Source organism: Chiloscyllium punctatum, chromosome 23 (genome assembly GCF_047496795.1).
Source record: "Chiloscyllium punctatum isolate Juve2018m chromosome 23, sChiPun1.3, whole genome shotgun sequence".
In the NCBI taxonomy this organism is placed as follows: domain Eukaryota; kingdom Metazoa; phylum Chordata; class Chondrichthyes; order Orectolobiformes; family Hemiscylliidae; genus Chiloscyllium; species Chiloscyllium punctatum.
In genome coordinates this window covers 80,312,861-80,334,389 of record NC_092761.1, presented here as the reverse complement: position 1 = coordinate 80,334,389, position 21,529 = coordinate 80,312,861, and the positions used below count along the sequence as shown (strand labels likewise).

Sequence of the window (21,529 nt, the reverse complement as noted above, 5' to 3'; positions counted from 1 at the left end):
AACATGGCATATCCTGGTGATCAAACTATAACAGATTTCTCAGACTGAATGACAAAACTACTAAAATAGACCAAGGAACTAATAGTGCTGGAGATCTGAAACAAAACCAGAAATTGTTGGAGACACCCAGCAGGTCTGGCAGTATCTGTGAGAAGAAAGCAGAGTTAATGTTTTGAGTCCAGTGCCGTTTCATCAGATCAACTTCTGTTTTTGTAGCCTAACTACAAATGTTTTTTTTCATTTGTAGTTGGAACATCCAACCTCTGGCAACTCTTTAAGTTATAACAGGATTTAGCTCCCGTATACAAATTAAAGAACATAATTATTACAAATTCCAAAACCATAAATGTAAAAAGCACTGGCATAAGTACAGTAGTTTCAAATGATATCTCTTCAGTGACGATGTCTGTTTCCATGGTGACTTTGCTATTGTTTAACCCCTTCACCCACACAAGCCTATATTTAGAATGATGCAAGCTGTGCTCCAGATGGTGTTAATGCATGTTATTGTTTGCATTGTAATCTGAATATTTATTCCGAACAGTGGAATGTCACACCTGCCTGACACACAGTCAGTGAGGGAACAGGTGCAGCACAACAGGAATTTTAAAGAAATTTCTATTGTTAACAATTATCCAGGGTAAAAAAAATATCAGGAGACAAATTCACAACAAGCAAAATTGTTATCTTTGGGTCTTTGTCTCAATCCAATGATTATGTGTTGGGGCAGGCGGGGGGGGGTGGTGGGTGGTAAAGCCGGTAAAGCCGGTAGTTTAATGTTGAATGTGAACAAAACATTACTAAAGTGTACTTATTGCACACCTGTAGTTGATCTGACATTTCTAACCGAGATTTGTTTTATAATGAGGTCACCTGTTCAGCCACCTCAGGGCGGAAGTTCCCACAACACTCTTGAGGGATTCAGCATCACCCAAGACAAAGTGGCTATCTTGATCAGCAGCCTCTCCATCACTGTAAAAACTCATTCCTTTAACCCAGTGGTGCACAATGGTAACAGTGCGTATCATCTACAAGACACATTGCAGCAACTTGCGAAATCCTTTCAAACCCACAACCTCGACCGATTCAAAGGGCAAGGGAAGTAGGTGGGAACACTGCTGAATGCAAGCTCCCTTCTAAGTTACTCACCATCTTGACTTGGAATTATTTTGCTATTCCTTCACTGTCACTGGGCTAAAGTCCTGGGACCCCTACATTTTGCGATTAGGTCCTACCTTACTGTCAATGTGCTTTCCAAATCTGACAAAAGGATGAAGTGGATGCAGGTAAGGGTAAAAGTTTCACCATGTATGTTTAAAGAGTGTTAAATCTTGACTGACTTTCAAGAATTACTCAGTGGGACACAGACAAATGCAGTACGGAATCAGGTATTCCTTCATTTGCACTATATTCTGAACATTCTGCAAAAAGACAATCACAGCCAAAAGTACAGGATATTCCTGATGTACAAGTAGTGGCCTGACATCAATCACCACAACGGTAGGTTTGGTGTCTTCATAGGACAAAGTGAGGATTGCAGATGCTGGAGATCAGAGCTGAAAATGTGTTGCTAGAAAAGCGCAGCAGGGCAGGCAGCATCCAAGGAACAGGAGAATCGACGTTTCAGGCATCAGCCCTTCTTCAGGAATCAGATTCCTGAAGAAGGGCTCATGCCCGAAACGTCGATTCTCCTGCTCCTTGGATGCTGCCTGCCCTGCTGCGCTTTTCTAGCAACACATTTTCAGCGTTGGTGACTTCATACCCTCATTCACAGTCCTGTTTTTGAAGGGTTTAGACAGCATTGTATTCACGGAAGTAATTCTGGTTGAAATCTCGATCTAAGTTCATCAATGGCCATGCTTGCACACGTTCCAGTTTATCCTGTAGTGTACCACAATGATACCTGGTATGGAGGGATTGTCTAATGAACAAAGGCTAAACAGTTTGGGACTCTACTCTGGAGTTTAGTTGAATGAGGGTTGATCTCATTGGGACATACAGGATTTTTAACGGATTTGACAGGGTAAATGCTGTGAGGATGTTTCCTCTCATGGGATAGTCTAGGGTCAGTGGGAATAGTTTCAGTACAAAGGAGTGACAATTTAAGACTGAGATGGGGAAAGATTTCTTCTGTCAGAGGGTTGTGAGTCTTTGGGAACTCCTTGTTACAGAGCGCTGTGGGGCAGAATCCTTGTCTTTATTTAAGGCTGGAACAGATAGGTTCTTGATGAATAATGGTATCAGGTACTGGATTAGTGGTGCTGGAAGAGCACAGCAGTTCAGGCAGCATCCAACGAGCAGCGAAATCGACGTTTCGGGCAAAAGCCCTTCATCAGGTGTCATGGGGAAAAGGCATGAGAACTATTGGATCAGTCATGATCTTATTGAATGGTGGAAAAAACTTTGAACAGTCTATTTATGATACAATTTCTTTTGATCCTATACCATCTTCATTCTGTTATTGTTGGTGACAGTTTAAGCTTTTTATTTTAAGATGCATTTGCACGCTAATGTAGTAACTTACTTTCCTACCTTCATTAACAGAATGGAATCTATCTGCAGGGATTTAGTAACAACCTATGCCTGAGGCAAATGATCATTCTTGGAGAGATTTGAAGAGCACCAGAGGTCAGGATATAAAATTATTGTGACAGGCAAACTTGGAAGGCTAAACAGAAATCCACATTAAATAAACTGCTGGCATTGACGGACATGTTATGCTTGAGAGAGAAGTAGGGTCAATATTGTTGCTTTCTCACCAAGAGGGAAAGATGTAACAAATTTAAGTTATGCCAGGTCAATATTGACTGAAAGCCACATTTTGATATCACCATACAGGGCAAACAGCAGACAAGGGTTACTGAAAGTATCACTAACATTATCAAAGTTAAAAATCACACAACTACCAGCTTATAGGCCAGCAGGTTCATTTGGAAGCACTACCTTTCAGAGTGCTGCTTCTTCATCATGTGGTTATGGAGCAGAATCATAAGACATCAGAAGAATCATGAGTCTTATGGTCCTACTCCACAACCACCTGAGGAAGAAGCAGTGCTCCGAAAGGTAGTGCTTCCGAATAAACCTGTTGGACTATAACCTGGTGTTGTGTGATTTTTAACTTTGTCCACCCCAGTCCAACACTGGCACCTCCAAATCATGATTAATGTTGTGAATACTTTATGGAAAGATTTTGTCTTTCTATAATCCATGTTTTTTCACTTCTATCACAAATTTACTCTCCTCAGGTTTCATCTTTTCTACCTCCTCATCTGGGACCTTGTATTCTCCATATTTCACTGTTCATCAGATTTTACATTGCTGAATCTTCCACTTAATGTGTTGACATGTTTTGTCTTTAGTGGAATTTTAAAACTCTCAGCTTGGTTTTCAATTCAGCTCATGATTCTTCCTATCCCATCCTATCTTTGTAGCATTCTCAGGTGTCTGTGGGGGAGCACTTTGGGGCCAGCGACTAAAATTCCATTAGGTTTAAAATAGTGAAGGAAAAGGATAGACCAGATCTAAAAGCTGAAGTTCTAAATTGGAGAAAGGCCAATTTTGACGCTATTAGGCAAGAACGTCCAAAAGCTGATGGGGGCAGCTGTCCGCAGGTAAAGGGACAGTTGGAAAATGGGAAGCCTTCAGGAATGAGATAATGAGAATACTGAGAAAGTATATTCCTGTTAGGGTGAAAGGAAAGGCTGGTAGGTATAGGGAATGCTGGAGGACTAAAGAAATTGAGGGTTTGGTTAAGAAAAAGAAGGAAGCATATGTAAGGTATAGACAGGATAGATCGAGTGAATCCTTAGAAGAGTATAAAGGCAGTAGGAGTATACTTAAGATGGAAATCAGGAGGGCAAAAAGGGGACATGAGATAACTTTGGCAAATAGAATTAAGGAGAATCCAAAGGGTTTTTACAAATACTTTGAGGACAAAAGGGTGACTAGAGAGAGAATAGGGCCCCTCAAAGATCAGCAAGGCAGCCTTTGTGGGGAGAAACTCAACAAATATTTTGCATCAGTATTTACTGTGAAAAAGGATATGGAAGATATAGAATGTGGGGAAATACATGGTGACATCTTGCAAAATGTCCATATTACAGAAGAGTAAGTGCTGGATGTCTTGAAACGCATAAAGGTTGATAAATTCCCAGGACCTGATCAGGTGTACCCTAGAACTCTGTGGGAAGACAGAGAAGTGATTGCTGGGGGTCTTGCTGAGATATTTGTATCATTGATAGTCAGAGATGAGGTGCTGGAAGACTGGAGGTTGGCTAACGTGGTGCAACTGTTTAAGAAGGGTGGTAAGGACAAGCCAGGGAACTATAGACCAGTGAGCCTGACATCAGTGGTGGGCAAGTTATTGGAGGGAATCCTGAGGGACAGGATGTACATGTCTTTGGAAAGGCAAGGACTGATTAGGGATAGTCAACATAGCTTTGTGAGTGGGAAATCATGTCTCACAAACTTGATTGAGTTTTTTGAGGAAGTAACAAAGAGGATTGATGAGGGCAGAGCAGTAGACGTAATCTATATGGTTCAGTAAGGCGTTTGACAAGGTTCCCCATGGGAGACTGGTTAGCAAGGTTAGATCTCACGCAATACAGGGAGAACTAGCCATTTGAGAACTCGCTCAAAGGTCGAAGACAGAGGGTGGTGGTGGAGGGTTGTTTTTCAGACTGGAGGCCTGTGACCAGTGGAGTGCCACAAGGATCGGTGCTGGGTCCACTACTTTTTGTCATTTACATAAATGATTTGGATGTGAGTATAGGAGATACAGTTAGCAAGTTTGCAGATGATACCAAAATTGGAGGTGTAGTGGACAGCGAAGAAAGTTATCTCAGATTACAACAGGATCTTGACTAGATGGGCCAATGGTCAGAGAAGTGGCAGATGGAGTTTAATTCAGATAAATGTGAGGTGCTGCATTTTGGGAAAGCAAATCTTAGCAGGACCTATGCACTTAATGGTAAAGTCCTATGGAGTGTTGCTGAACAAAGAGACCTTGGAGTGCAGGTTCATAGCTCCTTGAAAGTGGAGTCGCAGGTAGATAGGATAGTGAAAAAGGTGTTTGGTATGCTTTGTTTTATTGGTGAGAGTATTGAGTACAGGAGTTGGGATGTCATGTTGCGGCTGTACAGGACATTGGTTAGGCCACTGTTGGAATATTGCATGCAATTCTGGTCTCCTTCCTATCGGAAAAATGTTATGAAACTTGAAAGGGTTCAGAAAAGATTTACAAAGATGTTGCCAGGGTTGGAGGATTTGAGCTATAGGGAGAGGCTGAACAGGCTGAGGCTACTTTCCCTGGAGCGTCGGTGGTTGAGGGGTGACCTTATAGAGGTTTACACAATTATGAGGGGCATGGATAGGATTGTCGGAGAAATTTGCTCAATACATTTGAGATCACAAAACACAACTCGAAGTGAAATTGACAAACAGTTTATTGCAAGCGATATCGCTGGAGGAGAAATTGACCCAGGCTGACACAGAACTGACAGCCTGCACAGATAGATCAGATTTCTCCTCCCAAAGCTGAGGATGAGACCAGTTTTATAGTAATGCCCATTTCTTAATCAATGACACTGATTAAGAAATGGGAAACTACAATATTTCTGGAAATGGAGTAATTTAGTTGCAAGGATCTTAATTGGAAAGCAGTTTAATGGATGAATGTCCTGTTCTTTCACACAATGCAATATCCTGACAATGTCATGGTTCCATTCATCTTCACAGGTAGGTGTTAAAGTCTTTTCTGAAGTGGTGACGTGCTTCCATTGTCCTGTGGTGCATCTCTGTCTGACCTCCTCTTTATGTGGCTTTGGTATTGCTGTGTTGTGAAACAGCCCTTAGGGCTTTGAGATCTCTGCCATGTACGTGGGACCTTAAAGTGAATTTCATTGTCTGTGTGTTGTCTGACCCAGCTTGTGAGCTGCTCAGGAATTCTGGGTGTCCTGGTACAATTTGGCCAATTTGATTTTATGGGCCTATCGTGGATTAGAAAATCTTTTCCCACAGGATACATAGACAAAGTCTGTCCCTGGGGTCGGGGAGTCCAGAACTAGAGGGCATAGGTTTAGGGTGAGACGGGAAAGATATAAAGTAGACCTAAGGGGGAACTTCTTCACACAGAGGGTGGTACATGTATGGAGTGAGCTGCCAGAGGAAGTGGTAGAGACTGGTACAATTGCAACATTTAAGATGCATTTGGATGGGTATATGAATTGGAAGGGTGTGGAGGGATATGGGCAGGGTGCTGGTTAGTGGGACTAGATTGGGTTGGGATATCTGATCGACATGGATGAGTTGGACCGAAGGGTCTGTTTCCATGCTGTACATCTCTATGACTCTATGACTTTATGAACCCTTTGAGATCTCCATGCTCCTTTCATTTGGCCTTTTGTGTATTCCATGTTTTCAGTGTCTCATCTATGGTGGATATGCTCTGGAATTTCGCTTCCTTTGACAGCACTTTGTGAACCTGCAGTCTCTACCACCCAGAAGAATGGGGGAAGCAGGTGGCAAAACCATGACTTGCAAGTTCCCCTCCAAGCCTTGCACCATCCTGACCTGCAGCCATATTTGCTGTTCTATTACTGTTGCTGGGTCAGAACACATGCACTCACTCACATACATACACACTCTCACACACACAAACACACGTGAATACTCAATCACATACACACTCACTCACACACACAGACACAAACACACGTGAATGCTCAATCACATGCACACACACACACACACATGCACACTCACACTCACACACAAACATATATACATACTCATTACCTGCAAGCACTACCAATTCACCAACATGCACACACTCTCATTCACACACATGTACACTAGCTCACACATACACAACATACTCAATCATATATACATACGCACATGCACACTCATCACATATGCACGTACATGCATACACACAGATGTATGTGCATATTTGTTCACACACACGCACACCACCTCAAAGTCTATTAAAGATCTACAACAAATAATGTTCGAACTAACACATTCAGTGATTGAATCCCATTTTTAAAAATCCTCCGTGGATTTCTGTAGCTCTCTCTTCTCTCCTGAAACACTCTTCAAACCCTGTCTCCTTGATCAAACTTTTGACCTAATGTCTTCTTATGGGACTCAGGGCCAGGCTTTGTTTGATGATGCTCCTGTGTAACATGTTGGGATGTCTTACTCTATTAAATGTTGCTTTATAAATAGAAACTGCTTTTGCGATTTATATTGCAACACATTTTGAATCCATGAGACTGCTGAGGATTCTGATACTTATCCCCCTTGTTGCAGTCATTACACATATTTCCATCCACTAAATTTCTCTTCAGGATGATGGCTGAAATGCCTTGTCTTATTTCATTTCATTTTGCCAGGGAGACATAGCTCTCACATTAGTTTGCTCACAGTCTTCAAATTACAGAATGTGACCTTTTTCTTCAAACAGTAAATTTGAAACCAGCTCTGTATATTTATTTCTTAGGATTTTTTAATTAAAAATTGATTTTTGGTACCTTGGTTAATGAAATCCTCCTTACCGCAAGTGTAGTGAACTAACTGATCCAGATATTCATGACAAATAGTGACCTTTATAAGGCCATAACTTCACAATAGATTATCCAATTCAGGTGATTCATACATCGAAAGAACACTTGTACAAAGAGACAAATGTATAAAAGGGATATTTTATTGCTCAATTTGCATAGAAAGAAAGGATTTTATTAAAAATTTGTGGATGATGTGTCTTTTCTCCTCAATTTGGTTCTCCTCGTTGATGTTATTTAAAAGTCAAAAATGGAGCTATTTTATTTTACAGTTTAAACATCTCATCATGACAGGATTTTTAGAGTGAAATATCTCAGTACACTAACGTTGTCTTATTGAATCATGGAGGTTTCAGCACAGATTATTCATTGCTGTCTAGTTGATGCTGGGCAGTTCAGCTAATCCCACATTCCCAGCCTTTCCCAATCATTCTGCAACTTATTTCCTTCCAAATGGTTTCTCTAATGCCCTTTTGAAAGTCACTTTTGAATCTACTTCCTCCACATTCTCAGAACAGGCCTGAAGAGTTGAACAGGCCGATTCCTATTCCTGTGTTCCTATGAACCGAGTTTTTTAAAAGATTCATCCCAACATCCTTTGTTTTGTATATGACGCCTCAATTTAGAAGGCCTATCCTCATGTATGCCTCACTGACTCCTTTTCAATGTGCCCTGCCACCTTTAACTATTTGTACATATATTCCACCAGGAATTGTCCCTCTAATTTATAATGTTTTCCCTCATTCTTTCTACCAGTGGTTAGCACTGCTGCCACACAGCACTAGGGACCCAAGTTTGATTCCACAGTTGGGTGACTGTCTGTATGGAGTTTGTACATTCTCGCTGCATTTGTATAGGTTTCCTCTGTGTGCTCTGGTTTCCTCCCATTGTCCAAAGATGAGCAGGTCAGGTGGATTAGCTATGGGAAATGCAGGGTTACAGGGATAGGGTGGGGGTTAGTGTGGGTCTAGGCTGGGATGCTGTTTGGAGGGGTGTCCGGACTTAATGGGCCTAATGGCCTGCTTACACTCTGTAGCAATTCTATGGTTCAAATTGTATCATTCCACATTTCTCTGCATTTAAATATCATTTGCCACATAAGATGGTCTTAAATTACAAGGTTAAGCTCCATAACCATTCATGTCTTCTAGGAATGTATCCCTTTTCTCTTTATTATATCAACAGATCAATTGTGGTTTCATTGAATGTTGAAGGAGACTTAGTGGATTGTTGGCCTTTTTTCTGTTCCTGCACAGAGTCATAGAGTCATAGAGATATACAGCGTGGAAACGGACCCTTTGGTCTAACACGTCCATGCCAACCAGGAATCAGACCCAATCTAGTCCCACCTGCCAGCACCCGGCCCATATCCCTCCAAACCCTTCCTATTCATATACCCATCCAAATGTCTCTTTAATGTTGCAATTGTACCAGCCTCCACCACTTCCTCTGGCAGCTCATTTCATACGCGTACCACCCTCTGGGTGAAAAAGTTGCGCCTTAGGCCTCTTTTATATCTTTCCCCTCTCACCCTAAACCAATGCCCTCTAGTTCTGAACTCCCCAACCCCAGGGAAAAGACTTTGCTTATTTATCCTATCCATGCCCCTCATAATTTTGTAAACCTCTATAAGGTCACCCCTTAGCCTCCAACGCTCCAGGGAAAACAGCCCCAGCCTGTTCAGCCTCTCCCTGTAGCTCAGATCCTCCAACCCTGGCAACATCCTTGTAAATCTGTTCTGAATCCTTTCAAGTTTCACAACATCTTTCCGATAGGAAGGCGATCAGAATTGCACACAATATTCCAATAGTGGCCTAACCAATGTCCTGTACAGCCGCAACATGACCTCCCAACTCCTGTACTCAATTCTCTGACCAATAAAGGAAAGCATACCAAATGCCTTCTTCACTATTCTATCTACCTGCGACTCCACTTTCAAGGAGCTATGAACCTGCTCTCCAAGGTCTCTTTGTTCAGCAACACTCCCTAGGACCTTACCATTAAGTGTATAAGTCCTGCTAAGATTTGTTTTCCCAAAATGCAGCACCTCACTTTATCTGAATTAAACTCCATCTGCCACTTCTCTGCCATTGGCCCATCTGGTCAAGATCCTGTTGTAATCTGAGGTAACTCTCTTCACTGTCCACTACACCTCCAATTTTGGTATCATCTGCAAACTTACTAACTGTACCTCTTATGCTCGCATCCAAATCATTTATGTAAATGACAAAAAGTAGTGGACCCAGCACCGATCCTTGTGGCACTCCACTGGTCACAGGCCTCCAGTCTGAAAAACAACCCTCCACCACCACTCTCTGTCTTCGACCTTTGAGCAAGTTCTGTATCCAAATGGCTCGTTCTCCCTGTATTCCGTGAGATCTAACCTTGCTAACCAGTCACCCATGGGGAACCTTGTCGAACGGCTCACTAAAGTCCATATAAATCACATCTATTGCTCTGCTCTCATCAATCCTCTTTGTTACTTCCTCAAAAGACTCAATCAAGTTTGTGAGACATGATTTCCCACTCACAAAGCCATGTTGACTATCCCTAATCAGTCCTTGCTTTTCCAAATACATGTACATTCCCTCAGGATTCCCTCCAACAACTTGCCCACCACCGATGTCAGGCTCACTGGTCTATAGTTCCCTGGCTTGTCCTTATCACCCTTCTTGTACAGTGGCACCACGTTAGCCAACCTCCAGTCTTCCAGCACATCACCTGTGACTATCGATCACAGCAATCACCTCTAGGGTACACCTGATCAGGTCCTGGGGATTTATCCACCTTTACCTGTCAAGTCATCCAGCACTTCGTCCTCTGTAATATGGACATTTTGCAAGATGTCACCATCTATTTCCCTAAGGTCTATATCTTCCATATCCTTTTCCACAGTAAATATTGATGCAAAATACTTGTTGAGTATCTCCCCCATTTTCTGCGGCTCCACACAAAGGCCGCCTTGCTGATCTTTGAGGGGCCCTATTCTCTCCCTAGTCACCCTTTTGTCCTTAATATATTTGTAAAGATTTTTTGATTCTCCTTAATTCTATTTGCCAAAGTTATCTCATGTCCCCTTTTCGCTCCTCCTGATTTCCCTCTTAAATATTCTTCTACTTCTACTCTTCTAAGGATTCACTCGATCTATCCTGTCTATTCCTTACATATGCTTCCTTCTTTTTCTTTACCAAACCCTCAATTTCTTTAGTCATCCAGAATTCCCTATACCTACCAGCCTTTCCTTTCCCCCTAACAGGAATATACTTTCTCTGGATTATTGTTATCTCATTTCTGAAGGCTTCTCATTTTCCAGCCATCCCTTTACCTGTGAACGTCTCCCCCAATCAGCTTTCCTAATACCATCAAAATTGGCCTTTATCCAATTTAGAACTTCAACTTTTAGATCTTGCCTATCCTTTTTCATCACTATTTTAAATCTAATGGAATTATGGTCGCTGGCCCCAAACAGACCTCAGTCACCTACCCCTGTCTTATCATCTTCTCTAGTAGGTACATCCACATACTGAATCAGAAAATTGTCTTGTACACACTTAACAAATTCTCTCCATCTAAACTCTATGACACTATGACAGTCCTAGTCTATGTTTGGAAAGTTAAAATCCTCTACCATAACCACCTTATTATTCTTCCAGATAGCTGAGATCGCCTTACAAATTTGTTTCTCAATTTCCCTCTGACTATTAGGGGCATTATGGTTTTATGATCTCCTCACAAATGACAAGTCTTCAAAGTTTCGTGACATCTGCAAATTTTGACATTGTGCCCTGCACATCCAAAATCATTAAATATATCAACAAAATCAATGGTACTAGTATCAGGCCCTGGGGATGCCCATTGTATACCTTCCTCCAATCATTGAGACTTATCAAAGTCAAATTAGACTCTACTTTAGTCGGCCCTTAGAATTTGACAGCTTTGACATTAGCATAATGCGTTGGTAAACCACCGTCTTCATTTTGTAAAACAGTCTTTTATTTTGCAAAGTAAGCTCCCAGTTTCATGATTGGAACGCTTCCGTCTGAAGAAGTGATGACTCTGGCAAGGAATTATTAGTTAGCTTGATATCTGAAAATGAGAATTAAGAGCAGACCATCAGACAACAGCCCTAGGGAATTTATGATCTTTAAAGAGAATTATTCTAATCCCACCAACGTCTTCCTGCATCTGTTATGGCATTATCCATGGGAGAATTAACCCGTCTAAGAAAGACTCAGATAATAGAGACAGTGTGCCTCTCACTGTAGGGTCTGTAGAGCAATGCGTTACCCTCACATACTGATGGATTGTTTTAATTTTTTTAAAGACAATAGTTATTGATGCATGTTTATAAAATACATATTTAAAAGAGATATTTCCTATGATTTGCATATGGAACGTTTTGTAATTTACCAAGTTGTGCAAATGTTTATGGAGTATGTGATGGTTAACAGATAGGTACTTGTTCAGTAATGCTAAATGCTGATGTTTCTTATATTGAGTGCACAGATATGCATGAAAGTAATCTCATGGGCAGAATAAATGTATATTCTTGAGTGGGTTGATACTGCTCAGGAATAGAGTTATTTATAGACTAAAGCTTGCTGAGAAAGCTTTCTTTATATTATTGAGAAATGTGATTGAAGGGCCAAACACTGCCAATTGCAGGAGGTCAATGATGTTGAAAATAATAGCAGATAAAACGTGTGGCATTCAGATGTAGAGTTAATGTTAGCTTGGGTTTTTAAAGTGGGTAGTTATAGAAAGAAGGATAAAGAGAAGTAGCTCCATTGTTATACCAACACACAAGTGCAGAAGTAGGCCATTCAGCCCTTCAAGCCTGCTCCATCATTCAATCAGATCGTGGCCAATCTGTTTATGTTCTGAGTTCCATATTATCCATTGTTCTTGGGTAAGGTTGAATGAATCAAACAAGCAGATGGTGTCAAAGGTCTTGATTTTAAGTCAAAGAAGTTGAGCAAAGGATTATATAGAGCAAAGTTTTTGTAGTTCAACAGAAAGAGGAAGGGAAAAATCAAGGGAAAAGTGTCTGACATACCACTAATAAAATACATACATAAATATGATGGAGGGGTAGGAAGTGCATTTGAAAAGTAGACTTCAAAATAATTGAAGTTCTCAACAAATAAAGGCAGCAGAGAAGAGATTGGGAACAGAATCAGAGGGGTTTACAATTCAACCATGTTTCCCAGAACTCAGTGATGCAACTGTTCAGTAGATAATTTACACAGACTAAGAAATATTCCATTGGAAGTTCATTGTGAGTTTACTGAGGCAATAATTGGACTCCATGAGCCTGGAGTTCTTGAATTAGTGCAGTAAATATTAATGAGTAATTGCACTCCTTTTGGCTAAAAAGTGACTCTAAATGGATGTGGGGACAAGACCTGTGACATACTTTCAGGTTGAATAACCTGACAATACTTCGTCAAGACTCTTGCCTGAATAATGGGGCCAGCACCCAGACCTTAAGGTTACCAAGGTTATCAGATCATATATCATGCCCATCTCTACATTAGAAGATTGCAGAGTTAAGATCTATTCCAGAAACCTAAATGCAAAATCTAGATTGCCACTTCCTATGCAATACAGAGAGAATACCACACTGCTAAAAATTCTATCGTCTGGATGAGATGTTAGACCAAGGTCCAGTCTAACCTCCCAAGTAGATGTAAAGGATATTATGGAACGTTGAAGGAAGAGTAGAGCATTTGCCTCAATGTTTGGACAATATTTATCCCACAATCATCAATTGCAAATAAGTAAAATGTTAAATCCAATTGCCACAGTGCACAATAGGTGGTCTTAATTTACAACAATAATTACACTTAATAGAAACGTATTTAACTGCTCTAAGTTAAAAATCACACAACACCAGGTTGTAGTCCAATAGGTTTATTTGGAAGCACTAGCTTTCAGAGCACTGCTCCTTCCTTAGGTGGTTGTGGAGGTTAAGGAGCAGTGCTCCAAAAGCTAGTGCTTCCAAATAAACCGGTTGGACTATAACCTAGTGTTGTGGGATTCTTAACTTTGTCCACCCCACTTCAGCACTGGCATGACCAGTTAATTGCTCTAAAATAGTATTTTGGGATGTGCTGAAGTTATGTCAAATGCTATGTAAATACAAGTCATTGTAAAACTGAGCTACAAAGCAACAGAGATCATTTCAACCTTAGTCTTTCCTTTCCGTGTTATCTTTATTCAGGAAAGCTAATATACAATAACGTACACCACGTCTAAGTAACTTCCAGCTGCAAATAATTGGGTGTAAATATCTAAATGGTCCTGTAATGTTGAAATATGTTTCTCTGATTTACAATAGTTGAAATATTATTGTTTAAACAATACTTGTTGTTATTATGATAATTGACATCATGGCAGATGCTAGTTCATTTGCATCAGGTGTTTATGATTCATTTGTGGTCTGGGATTGTGGGTACAAGTTTTTGGAGGTCAAGATGATTGAAATTTGCTAAATGTGCTGAGTCATGAAAACCACAACATTCTCAGGTTTGACTCCTGACATGTTCGGGGTGCTGACAACAGTGTTAACGAATACGCCTTGCCTTCCTGAATCTCAGAATCTCAAACCTGTCTGATATGTTGTGACCTTAATTGTGTCCGCTAGTGAGTGCACTTGAACCTTTCAATCAGTTTGCTCAAGTTTCACTCCAGTGACTTGGGCACAGCATCCAAGTGGCTAGTTGAGTGCAGCGTCACGGTGATTGCCAAAATGTTCTTTGGTTGAGATGTTCAACTGATGTCCTGTCTAACTGTTCAGCTGGGTTTAGAAGATCTCATGGCATTATATTGATGAAGAGCAGTGGAATGCTTCCTTGGTCTTTGAGCCAATATGAATCACCCAACATCAGGAAAATAAAGCCAGACTATCTGGCACCTATTCAATTGCTGTCATGGCCCCTCACAGTGCGCAAATTAGTTGTTGAGCTTTTTTGCATAACTAAAGTAACTAGTCAAAAAAAGGCTATCAGGCATATTTCAACATCCTGAAGTCATGAGAGCCGTGAAATAACTTAATTTTTTTCTCTCTGCAGATAAATATGTTAGCTTGTCTCAGTTGGTTGCACTTAAAACTCAGCATCAGGACTCTTAAGGTTCAAACCTTGTCAGCGTGGTATGAGGCCCTTTAAACAATGTCAGACCAAAGGATGTAATCAGAAATAAGGACTTCTCAAGGCACCATATTTCTTGCGTGACCGTAATTGGTTTGCTAAATTAGTCTTTTCAGCTCTTTTGCTATGCACTGATTGTCTACTGTGTTTGTCATCAAAAACAGCAAGCTCCAAACAACACCATGCTATAGTCCAACAGATTTATTGGAAGCACTAGCTTTCGGAGCGCTGCTCCTATATCAGGTGCCCTGATGAAGAAGCAGCGCTCCAAAAGCTAGTGCTTCCAATTAAACCTGTTGGACTATAACCTGGTGTTGTGTGATTTTTAACTTTGTACACCCCAGTCCAACACTGGCATTTCCAAATCAAAGCTCCAAATGGTAATTCATTGGCTGTGAATTGTTTTGGGACATCGGGTAATATATAAGTACGAACACTTCTATCGATCTTCAGCTGGGTTTTAGATGGGGTTAAGTTTTGTAGCGATTTGCTTGGTGTTTGGCATAAATGCTATCTCCCCCACAACTGTCCATAGCTGCTTACAAACTGGGTGTCATATCTCCCTCCAAAGATGATCTTCTTACCACATTTTCAATCCATCTCTCGGAATGATTTGGAGGTGCCGGTGTTGGACTAGAGTGGACAAAGTTAAAAATCACACAACATAAGGACCTTAACCTCCACAACCACCTGATGAAGGAGCAGTGCTCCGAAAGCTAGTGCTTCCAAATAAATCTGTTGGACTGTAACCTGGTGTTGTGTGATTTTTAACCATCTCTTGGAACACCTACTTCCATGATAATCCAACGCTACGCCTGCTTCTGTTTATCTTCTGCACAAACCCTTGACCATGCCATTTCAGCTCCACACTGGACTTGGCTGAAGCTTCCAATGGCTGGCCTTCTATGTTGCATGCTGTGTAAATTTGAGATCATTCAAAAACCTGCTGCCTGTGTCCTAATCCCATCAAGTCTTCATCCATCACCCCAATGCTCAGTGACCTACACTGGCAACCAGATAAGCAATGTCTTGAAGTTAAAATGCTTATCGTTATTTTCAGATCCCTCCATGGCCTCACTCCTCCCAAACGCTGTAATGTCCTCCAGTCCCACAACTCTCTGAAATATCTGTGTTCCTCTAATTCCAAATTCGCAAACATCCTTGATTTGAATTGCTCCTGTGCCTGTGCTTTCAGCTGTGGAATTCCTTCCATGACTCCCTCTCCTTCTGTCTCCTAATTTAAGAAGCTGCTTGAAATTCATGTGTTTGACAAATGTGACATCCTAATATCTCTTCATGTAGCTAAATGCCAATTTTGATTGTTAATGCTCCTGTAATGTGCTTTAGGACATTTCACTAAAGTCAAAAGTGCTGTATATAATTTCCTGTTACCATTGTCTAGCTTTATGCATTACCAGAAGGTGGCCAGTATTCATATGACGATGAATTCAATCAGGATCATAGTATCAAGAAAAAGAAGCAAACATGTTTTATAAAATTGTCCAGAAATGGTTTTTGCCACTTACTGAAAAGATGATATTTATATTGGATCATTCTAATCTGAGCAGCTTTAAAAGTGTCACAAAGGGATTTGTTTAATGCTTTCAGAAAGTCTATTGGACCGTTCCTAAAGTGGATTATCATCCTCTGGTAAGAATTTACCCTGGTTACCTGTCACTGCAACATTCTAATTCTTATATGGTCATGATACAGGAAATAAACCTGGTAATTGTCATCTGGAAAGAAGTTATGAGTTTATCTTTTTGGAGTCATCTGAGCCAACAATGCGATTGACCCATTGATACGGAGGTGCCGATTTTGGACTGGGCTGGACAAAGTTAAAAAATCATACAACACCAGGTTATAGTCCAAATCATCTATAAACCTGTTGGACTATAACCTCGTGTTGTATGATTTTTAACTTTGTTGATCCATTGAGACTGCTAAAGGCACAGTCCTTGTTATGCGGAAAGTAACAAATTAGCATCGATGCATTTGCAAGTGGTATCCTTAATTAGTTTAGATTTGTTTCTCAAGTTGAAGTTCTTTCACATGTTGCAATATGCCCCAAGAGTGCATTTTAGTGGAGTTTAGACTGCTGATGTCTCTGAGAACATTCAGTATTGACTGCACAAGTGTCAGTCAGTGCACAGTTGGTAACACCTCTGATTATTTTTACTATCGTACAGTATAACAATTTTACAAAACACATTTAGCGTCTTCTTTCCTGACACTATAATCTCTTCTGCTAATGTATGATGCTAGACAACAATAACAGGCATTTATATACAGCACCCTTGACTTAGTAAAATGTTCCAAAGCACTTACTGAGGGAATACTATAGGTAGTCATGTGGTGGTCGCGTTCCTGTGTGAGCCCAAGTATATGAAGGTTGAGTAATAAAAATAGCGCTTAAAATGCTGGCTATGCAATCGTGTTGTAGCCAACACACTCTTTAAAGGTTCAGGCTTTAGAAATAGTGTCCCCCATTCGTGAATTGCATTACAGCTATTTTGCATTGATGAAACACTTGTTGCACAGAATGACCTGTGCCTTCTTTTCTCAGTTTGTTTTAGTTTTCATTTATACTTACCTTCTAAAGAGGGCTCTTTTGGTAGGAAGGCGACTTTGTTGGGGTGGGGAAAGGCAGCATCTTCAGAGACCTATGAAACCTGGAACTCTTGCTTCAACGTGGCGTGGGCTGGTGAAGCCTGGGAGTGGGTGTGTAGTGGCGGAGAAGGAATAGTTGAACTGTCTTTAAGTTATGGTTCTTTATTTTTATATTTTAAGTTAATGAGAATGGCACCAATGCATGGTGACAGGATATACTTTTCACTGTATTTCCTATTGAATACATGTGACAATAAATGATTCAATTCAATACACTTTTGGGCTGCTGCTTTCTCGATGAGATGTTAAATTGAGGCCCAATAGAGTGTGTGTAAAAGATCCCCGGTATACTTCTGATGCAAAGCAATGGGAGTTATCCTCAATATCATGGACAATATTTAAGCTTCAACCAACATCATAAAAACAGATTTATTGGTCATTACCAGGTTGCAGTTTGTGGGATTTTGCTGTCCATAGATTGGCTGCTCTGTTTCTTACATTATGACAGTGACAACACTGCAAAAATACTTTCATTGGCCATAAAATGCTTTGAGATGCCATGAAAAACATCATATAAATGTAAATCTTTCTCTTTTTCCCTAAGAGTGTTTAAGCTGACTTTAGAGTATAAAGTTTTCAAGCTGAAATACAAAAGAAAATTGCAAACGTTGGAAATCTAATAAAGCACTGGAAAGTCACGGCAGGTTGATTAGCATCTGAAAGATAAAGCAAAGTAATTGTTTTGAAAGCAGCCCTTTCGATATGAATGGTGTATTAGAGCTATATTTAAACTCCTTTCTTCCAATACTTTCATTTTCAGATTCTGCACTGAATAGCATTGTGACAGGCCAAATTCATAGCGGCATGGATAGAGGATACAGCATACATCAGAGGATTTCACATGCCATTGTGACAGTTGTGATGCATCAGGAAGCCAGGTAGCAATTGCATGAAAATAAACCTCTCAAACCTCTCAACATTTTTGCAGTTTTTAACTAACTTGTTCTTATCTGAGTAATTTGATTAGTCGTTATCCAGAAACAGTCAGAAGCAGTTTCTGTTTGGTCTCTCACCTGGACTCCACGTATGGAGTCAGCTATTACGAGGGGGCATAGCTTTAAATTAAGGGGTGGTAGATAAAGGACAGATGTTAGGGGTAGATTCTTTACTCAGCGAGTCGTGAGTTCATGGAATGCCCTGCTAGTAGCAGTGGTGGACTCTCCCTCTTTATGGGCATTTAAACGGGCACTGGATAGGCATATGGAGGATAGTGGGCTAGTGTAGGTTAGGTGGGCTTGGATTGGCGCAACATCGAGGGCCAAAGGGCCTGTACTGCGCTGTATTTTTCTATGCTCTATGTTCTATGACTCCTAATGCCCAGAGAGGTTACACAAAGCAATCAACTTAAACTGCAGATGTACTTTTGTCAAAGGGGGAATGCATCTTCACACCAGAGTGTCCATGATCTGGATGGAAACCTGTTGGACTATAACCTGGTGTTGTGTGATTTTTAACTTTGTTGATCCATTGAAACAGGTTAAGTTCAGTCAGGCTGGAGGTTCGAATGACACAACTGGACTGAAAGCCACTAGACTATGGAGCAAGAAAGGCAGCAGAAGCTCCTTCTCTTGACTGTTCTCCAGTGACCTCCTTGCTGCTTGTGAGCAGACATGAGGTGAGGAGAAGGCTGGACTCAGTGCTCTTTGAAACTTGTGAATGCTACAAGACCAGTAACTTGAGTAAGACTGAACGGCTGCTAGTGCCTGTAGGTCTATACCTAGCAAGAACCAGTTAATTCAGGGCAGGTGAGGGAGAGACACTGAGAGGCAAAGATCTGATAGATCCATTTCATACCTGAAAAACAGGCGCCAGGTAGCCAATTAAACAGCAGGATGTCCTACATCTGATTTGCACAGTGTTGGACTTAAGGGAAGCTTTTTATTTAGGTGTTTCAGGCAGGTGACCCTTTAGAGTGTCAATATTTATGCATCAGACCCTTTAAATATATAAATTGGGAACATGGTGCCTCATGCAAAACAGAATCAGATTGGTTACACTACAGGAGAAGTCCATTCGGCCTATTCTGTCTGTTCCAGCTCTCCATAGGAGTTCTTTGCTTACATGCCTTCTATCCTGTGCAGGGACATTCTTGCTTTTCTAATAATAATAATCTAATTCCCTCAAGAATGTCTTGATGAAACTTGCATCCACCACACTTTCAGGCAGTGCATTCCAGATCCCAACCACCCATTGTATGAAAACAGGCATCATTCATATTTTTATTGTTTCTTTTGCTAATCATCTGAAATCAGTGGCATCTGGCTCCTGTTTGCTGGTGAGATATGGGATCCTCAGGACTGCCCCATTCTGAATTTTTCAGAAAAATAGTAAAAAAACCTACTTTACCTGAGAATCAAGGTTTTCCCTTCAGTTCTGAGGGTCACAATGGCTCCCATCTCCATAAGCTCATCCTAGCATGCATCCAGTCCCGGTTCTTACCTGAGGGCTATTGCCTGCAAGGAATGTGACCTTTTTCACTCTGTCAAGCCCTTTAATGAGGCAAGACTGTCAGGGCAAATGCTGATGTGACTGGAAGGCTGATTTTGGATCCCAATCTAAAATCCAATACTTACCTCTCAGCTGTCATTATCATATAGATCACCAGTGCAAGTAACTGTTTACAAAGTTGGGACCTGTGTCTACTTATTGGATGATAGTGCTCTTTTAATTATAAGCCATTGCCTGGATAACCTTTATCAGAAAACATCATATGTTTGGACTAGAGGTAGCTGCACTCTGGGAATCTTGCCTCCAAACATTTTCAGCTGATGGCTATAATTACTGATCTTATGTTGCTGAAATGAATGATATCTTACTGTGTACATCATGAAATTAATGAACTATTCTTTATGCCATATAGATGGTTAAACTGCAGTGCCTAGATTGCTGGAGGTGTATAGAGACAGCGACAAACATAGCATTAATAATTTTGCTTTTGTTCCCTTCTCAAAGTCATGGCGCAAATTGCATGCCCACTGTAAAACCTTTTTTCTTGCTTGTCCAATTGTTAATGAATTGAGCATTTAGATTACTTCACCCATTCTAACTGGGTGAAAATAGAATGTGCTCACCTGCACCACTGCATGCAATGTGAATCGGTATTCTTAATAATTGATACAGACACGCTCTTTCTCATTCTATTGTAGAAAATAATGAAGTCACCCAGAGCACGCAGTCTAATTCTTAGGTGAACAAATCCTTACTTGTTGACCTAATCCAGGGAACAGGATCCACAATGAGGAGAGGACAGAGGAGAGGCAATGTTCTTATGATAATGTGACTAACAATCCAGAGCACAAGGGTTCAAATTTCATAACAGATGCTGGAATTTAAATTCAATCAATAAAATTTGGAATTGAAATCTAGATTCAGTAATGCTGTCAGTTTGTTGAATGATAAGGATTTGTCTTGAGCCATTCTTTATCAGGGTCCCAGTACTTACAATTGCTCGTAGTCACTGATTTAGAATGGGAGCTTCTTCTTTATGCAATGGTAAGACATGTTGGCATCCTGATGGGATAAGGTAGACAGGCTGAAGAGCACAAGTGACTTTTATGTGAGAAATCTTGTCTTCAGTGTCCTCATTGATATAGTTTGAGAAAAAGCTAAGAAGCAGCTATGATTACCTCCCAAGGCCAAAGAGCCCAGTGTATCTTGTTCTCAGAGATGCATGCAGATGGCACCAGATAGGGATAGCATCTTCCCTGGGTGTATTTGCTGTTCCCAGTCTGCCTTCTAATACCAATCAAAGGGGCTTACACAGGAGGGGAAAGTGATGTTGTAGTGGTATTGTTGGTGGACTCATAATCCTGAAACCCAGGTAATGTTCAGAGAACTCCAATTCAAAACTCACCATGGCAGATGACAAAAGTTGAATTCATTAAAACATTTGGATTACAAAATAATCTAATGATAATCATGAAAATATTTTTGTTATAAGGAGATTGATGAAGGTAGAGTGGTAGAAGTTGCTGATATGGACTTTACCAATGCATTCGACAAGGTTCTGCATGGTAGACTAGTTAGTAAGAGAATCCGGGTGAGCTAGCTAATTGGATACAAAATTGGCTTGAATGTAGGAGACAGATGGTGGTGGTGAAGGGTAGTTTTTTTGGAGGCTTGTGACCAGTAGTGTGCCGCCTG

At 40.7% G+C, this 21,529-nt stretch overlaps 1 long non-coding RNA gene across 1 annotated transcript; it reads left to right on the top strand.

The window, feature by feature from the left end:
* Positions 1–1,189: 1,189 nt before the first annotated feature.
* On the top strand, positions 1,190–20,673 carry LOC140493996 (uncharacterized). The gene is made up of 3 exons (XR_011963826.1): positions 1,190–1,286; positions 18,147–18,264; positions 20,533–20,673. It is a non-coding gene; the product is annotated as an uncharacterized lncRNA (long non-coding RNA).
* The last annotated feature ends 856 nt before the right edge of the window (positions 20,674–21,529 follow it).